Below are 7,374 nucleotides of genomic sequence, written 5' to 3' on the forward strand. Positions count from 1 at the left end.
CAGCGAGAAGAGTTCCATGAGAATAGATGACCAGCCAGACGACCCAGCTAAGCCGCCGCCGGGCGCCGCCCTGCCGCTGTTTTAATTCTGCCTATTTCTCTGATGTCAAAAAAATTTAAGGTATTTATATTTTCCTCATTTCAAAGTAGACGACGCATTTATTTAAGGTGTGTAAACTGCACAAGTGCTCAAATGAACGTTGTTAGTATGCGCACAGTTCATAAACACGTCGAATTTCTTTTCAAATTTCAACAATTGTGTAGTATAAACGATTTTCACGTTTAACGTCTTTTTATATATTATTTTATATTTTTTTATACAAAATACTGTTAGAAACCCAGCCAATAAATATTACCGTGACAATTGTGCAGTTTATAAACCGTGCTGTTCCTGGATAAAATATTTTTAATTTAAATCTAAATTAACGTCTTTTTATTGAATTTGTTAGGTGAAAGTATATATATAATATTATTTAAGGGCGGTCAGTAAACTCTAGAATTACCGTGACAATTGTGCAGTTTATAAACCGTGCTGTTCCTGGATAAAATATTTTTAATTTAAATTTAAATTAACGTCTTGTTATTGAATTTGTTAGGTGAAAGCATGCATATAATATTATTTAAGGGCGGTCAATAAACTGTAGAATAACCGTGACAATTGTGCAGTTTATAAACCGTGCTGTTCTTGGATAAAATATTTTTAATTTAAATCTAAATTAACGTCTTTTTATTGAATTTGTTAGGTGAAAGCATGCATATAATATTATTTAAAGGCGGTCGATAAACTGTATAATTACCGTGACAATTGTGCAGTTTATAAACCGTGCTGTTCTTGGATAAAATATTTTTAATTTAAATCTAAATTAACGTCTTTTTATTGAATTTGTTAGGTGAAAGTATACATATAATATTATTTAAGGGCGGTCGATAAACTGTATAATTACCGTGACAATTGTGCAGTTTATAAACCGTGCTGTTCTTGGATAAAATATTTTTAATTTAAATCTAAATTAACGTCTTGTTATTGAATTTGTTAGGTGAAAGTATACATATAATATTATTTAAGGGCGGTCGATAAACTGTAGAATAACCGTGACAATTGTGCAGTTTATAAACCGTGCTGTTCTTGGATAAAATATTTTTAATTTAAATCTAAATTAACGTCTTTTTATTGAATTTGTTAGGTGAAAGCATGTATATAATATTATTTAAAGGCGGTCGATAAACTCTAGAATTACCGTGACAATTGTGCAGTTTATAAACCGTGCTGTTCTTGGATAAAATATTTTTAATTTAAATCTAAATTAACGTCTTTTTATTGAATTTGTTAGGTGAAAGTATACATATAATATTATTTAAGGGCGGTCGATAAACTGTATAATTACCGTGACAATTGTGCAGTTTATAAACCGTGCTGTTCTTGGATAAAATATTTTTAATTTAAATCTAAATTAACGTCTTTTTATTGAATTTGTTAGGTGAAAGCATACATATAATATTATTTAAAGGCGGTCAATAAACTGTAGAATAACCGTGACAATTGTGCAGTTTATATACTGTGCTGTTCTTGGATAAAATATTTTTAATTTAAATCTAAATTAACGTCTTGTTATTGAATTTGTATTATTTAAGGGCGGTCAGTAAACTCTAGAATTACCGTGAGAATTGTGCAGTTTATAGACCGTGCTGTTCTTGGATAAAATATTTTTAATTTAAATCTAAATTAACGTCTTTTATTTAATTTGTTAGATGAAAGTATACATATAATATTATTTAAGGGCGGTCAATAAACTGTAGAATTTACGTGACAATTGTGCAGTTTATAGGCCGTTCTTTTCTTGGATAAAATTCTGGATGTGAATTTTCCCCCCTAAAGTCCAACCCTATCCTCACCGTGGTAGGGGGGTGTAACGTTGTAGTTTAACAGCTACACGGCTAAATGGGCTCTGGCAAAAAAAAAAAAAAATCCAGAAAATGTCGGCATTAGTTTGTTGCGTCCGTCATCTGGTCGTCTTTTTATACGCTTGCATGTGGCGAGCAAAAAGGCGTGAAGGGGGCAGGCTGAAAGGAGAACAATACCCGAAAGATGTAAACCGAACGAAAGAGAAAAATGGGCCTCCCTGCAAGGCCCCGTGCTCTCCCCAGCCTGCTCCCAGTTTCCCCGACTTTGCATGCAACTGGTTTTGAGCTTTTGGAAAGCTCTTTTCTCAGTGTCGGGGTGTTGACTCCACTTCCAAGTTAACAAATAGCTGCAAGTCTGGGTACGGTCCGATTGGTTCCGAAGCTCTTCCGCTGTGAGGTGCGCTTTCGAATCTCCTGAAGGGGGCTACCCTCTAAGCAGGCGACACGTGCTCGTGTTACTATGTAATGCATGCTTGCCTCGACTCGACTAAGGACGACTAGAGTTCGACTAGATTGTGTGCTCACAAGCCGCTTTAAGGCCGCTTTTATTATTCCTACTGTCTAGGAACTCCGAAATGGTATGGTAGTGCAATTATATATGACCGTCCTCCGATACGAAATGGTAGTGCAATTATATATGACGGTCCTCCGATATGATAGTAGGAATGCCAGTTTTGTGAGCGATCATCGCCGTCTTATGAACACAAACTAGTGGTATCTTTACGAATCCTGTTGGGTAGGGAGAACACCTCTGTTTTCTGCTCTGCCTGTTATTCTGAGTAGAAACCGCTTTTTAGGAGATGTTCGCAGCAAAGCTTGTTTTTATATAGTGCCCCTCCTTTCGGGAGTTCATCACCTCGCTGCCCAGACAAGAGCTTTCCCCGGCGGAACCTGTTTTTTTTTTCTTTTACTTTCCAGTTTAATGGCGAACGAACAGTCACCAGCAAGTGGTCTGCACCGACAGGAAGATGAGTATAGTATCACCCTTTCTTCTTTCTATTTCGATTTCAGTCTTTGTGATTTGAAAATTTAATTTAACTGTTTCCATTGTTCCAGCTTTCACACAGCAGTAGATTATCAACACTATAAATATCACCTCTTTTTTATAGATTGTAACAAGCAACAAAACCTAGCAGCATCACCGTTCCTGTCTGCCACATGTCTTGTGCAGTTTGAATCAAGTATTTCTTTCTTTGCGTTCAAGCACATCTGGGTAAAATCAAACTGTGTATGATGTATGTCTATCTGTTTCTTCCAACATTAGAATCTCAAAGTCTTGGCAGCAATCATTGTCATAGAAGTAGAGTAAGTATTCTTTTTCTTTCCTTCTGTGTGTATATCTTTGTAATTTCAGGTACTCCTCTTGATCATGATGGAATTCTACTATCAGCTATTGTGAGAATTATGTGGATTGGAAAAAACAACCGAATCCAGCAGTATCAGCTATCCTAGCTGCCACATGTTTCCTGTAGTTACAGAAGTCCTCAAGTAAGTGTTTCTTTCTTTGTGTACATGCACATCTGGGTACAATCAAATTCTAAACTATTAGCTTTATTTAAATGAATTCAGTTCTGCTTGTATTTCTTCTCATCAGCTAACTTATGCAACTACAAAACAAAAAGTAGTACATAGGTGTTTGATCATAGCCAGAAAGTTAAATATATCATTAAAAAAAAATCCATTAGTTATGTTTATTATATAAATCAAAAAAAGATTTTAAATAATTAAAAGAAAAAAAATCATCACAGTAAAAATTATATATATGTAACAAAGAACACAAACAAACATGAAATTGCCATGAGTTTCAGCAAGAACCAGAAAAGAGAAAATGTGGAGATAACACCCGGGAAGTAACAGACAAGAATTTTCTTTATTTCTTTTATTTTTTGTCTCGAATAGCACATAGACTTTTCATGTATCAATTAAAAAAAAAAATAACCCAAGTCAGACAATTGATAGAAAAACTAAGCATTAAAGTTCAATTAAGCATTAGAAAAATAACTTCTAATAATTATGTGATCTATATACAAATTGTCTCCCTTGAATATATATATATATATTTTTTAATTGAAATAAATATATAGATATATATTTATTTAATTAAAAAATAGCTTCTAATAATTGTGATCTATATACAAATTGTCTCACTTGATTATATATATATACATATATATATATATATATATATATATATATATATATATATATATATATATTACTAGCATGGGTTCCCGGCGTAGTTTGGCGGTGTATGCTGCCCCCCTCCCCCAACCAAAAAAAAGCAAAAAACCGGTTAATTTTTTAAAATTTGACCCCTATTATGAACCCTTAAAATTTATTGTTTTGGGCTCAAATCAAGATATTAAGTTAGATCCATGTCCAAGGATACTATATCAAAAATTTCGAGTGTTTAGACCCATAATTGTCGGAGGAGATTTGTAGAGTTCTCAAAGGCTAAATCATTGAACTTTGGCCCCTTAATCGCCAAATTTCTGTCCAAATACCAATCGCATAGATTTTCCAAAATCTTAGTACTCTGTATATCAAATGTTGAATCTGTAGACTAAAATTGACAGAGTTATTGCTTAGGGAAATGTACACACAGACAGACATTTTCACTTCTATGGATAGATAGATAGATAGATATATAATGAGAGACAGAAAGATAAATATATACAATGATTAATGAATTATTAGAAATAGTTGTTAAATTTTTGGAAATATGTATGGCAATTTAGATGGCAAGACATACTGCTAGTGTTCAATGCATTAGTAGAGCTAACTGTTAAGATTTAAAATACATACATAGAAATTCAAATGACAGGACTTATATGTAGAGTGCTCAATACATCAGTAGAGCAAGTTAATAAGTTAAAAAATGCATACGTCAATTTAGATGACCACACTTTTTTGTATTCTTGTTTGAATATGACATAATACAAATTTTAATAATTTTATTCAAAATGTTATGGATTCTCAATGAAAAATCTAATATGTCAATATGGCTCTATGTATGATAAAGCATTGGCATATAATTTTCTTTCAATAACATAAACGTTTGATAATATCAGCTCTGTCTAGTTTTGAGCACTTATTTAAAGTGTAATTATTAAGTAAAAATCTAAATAAAATGTCTTTATTGCTCTATGTCTTATAGAGCACTCTTATATAACTATGGTTAAATCTTAATGTTTATTTATCCTGTAACAAAATAAACGTTTTATAATAGCAGCTCTGTCTAGTTTTGAGCACTTATTTAAAGTGTAATTATTAAGTAAAAATCTAAATAAAATGTCTTTATTGCTCTATGTCTTATTGAGCACTCTTATATAACTATGGTTAAATCTTAATGTTTATTTATCCTGTAACAAAATAAACGTTTTATAATAGCAGCTCTGTCTAGTTTTGAGCACTTATTTAAAGTGTAATTATTAAGTAAAAATCTAAATAAAATGTCTTTATTGCTCTATGTCTTATTGAGCACTCTTATATAACTATGGTTAAATCTTAATGTTTATTTATCCTGTAACAAAATAAACGTTTTATAATAGCAGCTCTGTCTAGTTTTGAGCACTTATTTAAAGTGTAATTATTAAGTAAAAATCTAAATAAAATGTCTTTATTGCTCTATGTCTTATTGAGCACTCTTATATAACTATGGTTAAATCTTAATGTTTATTTATCCTGTAACAAAATAAACGTTTTATAATAGCAGCTCTGTCTAGTTTTGAGCACTTATTTAAAGTGTAATTATTAAGTAAAAATCTAAATAAAATGTCTTTATTGCTCTATGTCTTATTGAGCACTCTTATATAACTATGGTTAAATCTTAATGTTTATTTATCCTGTAACAAAATAAACGTTTTATAATAGCAGCTCTGTCTAGTTTTGAGCACTTATTTAAAGTGTAATTATTAAGTAAAAATCTAAATAAAATGTCTTTATTGCTCTATGTCTTATTGAGCACTCTTATATAACTATGGTTAAATCTTAATGTTTATTTATCCTGTAACAAAATAAACGTTTTATAATAGCAGCTCTGTCTAGTTTTGAGCACTTATTTAAAGTGTAATTATTAAGTAAAAATCTAAATAAAATGTCTTTATTGCTCTATGTCTTATTGAGCACTCTTATATAACTATGGTTAAATCTTAATGTTTATTTATCCTGTAACAAAATAAAAGTTTTATAATAGCAGCTCTGTCTAGTTTTGAGCACTTATTTAAAGTGTAATTATTAAGTAAAAATCTAAATAAAATGTCTTTATTGCTCTATGTCTTATAGAGCACTCTTATATAACTATGGTTAAATCTTAATGTTTATTTATCCTGTAACAAAATAAACGTTTTATAATAGCAGCTCTGTCTAGTTTTGAGCACTTATTTAAAGTGTAATTATTAAGTAAAAATCTAAATAAAATGTCTTTATTGCTCTATGTCTTATTGAGCACTCTTATATAACTATGGTTAAATCTTAATGTTTATTTATCCTGTAACAAAATAAACGTTTTATAATAGCAGCTCTGTCTAGTTTTGAGCACTTATTTAAAGTGTAATTATTAAGTAAAAATCTAAATAAAATGTCTTTATTGCTCTATGTCTTATTGAGCACTCTTATATAACTATGGTTAAATATTAATGTTTATTTATCCTGTAACAAAATAAACGTTTTATAATAGCAGCTCTGTCTAGTTTTGAGCACTTATTTAAAGTGTAATTATTAAGTAAAAATCTAAATAAAATGTCTTTATTGCTCTATGTCTTATTGAGCACTCTTATATAACTATGGTTAAATCTTAATGTTTATTTATCCTGTAACAAAATAAACGTTTTATAATAGCAGCTCTGTCTAGTTTTGAGCACTTTTTTAAAGTGTAATTATTAAGTAAAAATCTAAATAAAATGTCTTTATTGCTCTATGTCTCATTGAGCACTCTTATATAACTATGGTTAAATCTTAATGTTTATTTATCCTGTAACAAAATAAACGTTTTATAATAGCAGCTCTGTCTAGTTTTGAGCACTTATTTAAAGTGTAATTATTAAGTAAAAATCTAAATAAAATGTCTTTATTGCTCTATGTCTTATTGAGCACTCTTATATAACTATGGTTAAATCTTAATGTTTATTTATCCTGTAACAAAATAAACGTTTTATAATAGCAGCTCTGTCTAGTTTTGAGCACTTATTTAAAGTGTAATTATTAAGTAAAAATCTAAATAAAATGTCTTTATTGCTCTATGTCTCATTGAGCACTCTTATATAACTCTAGTTAAATCTTAATATTTATATCTCTTGTAATAAAATAAATGTTTTATAATATCAGCTTAGTCATGTTTTGAGCACTTTTGAAAGTGTAATTAATAAGTAAAAATCTAAATAAAATGTCTTTATTGCTCTATGTCTTATTGAGCACTCTTATATAACGCTCGTTTGTAGATATTTGAATAAAAGTAACCTGTAATAATATCAGC

This window comes from Euprymna scolopes, chromosome 46, assembly GCF_053919585.1.
Source record: "Euprymna scolopes isolate OS-2025 chromosome 46, ASM5391958v1, whole genome shotgun sequence".
In the NCBI taxonomy this organism is placed as follows: Eukaryota; Metazoa; Mollusca; class Cephalopoda; order Sepiida; family Sepiolidae; genus Euprymna; species Euprymna scolopes.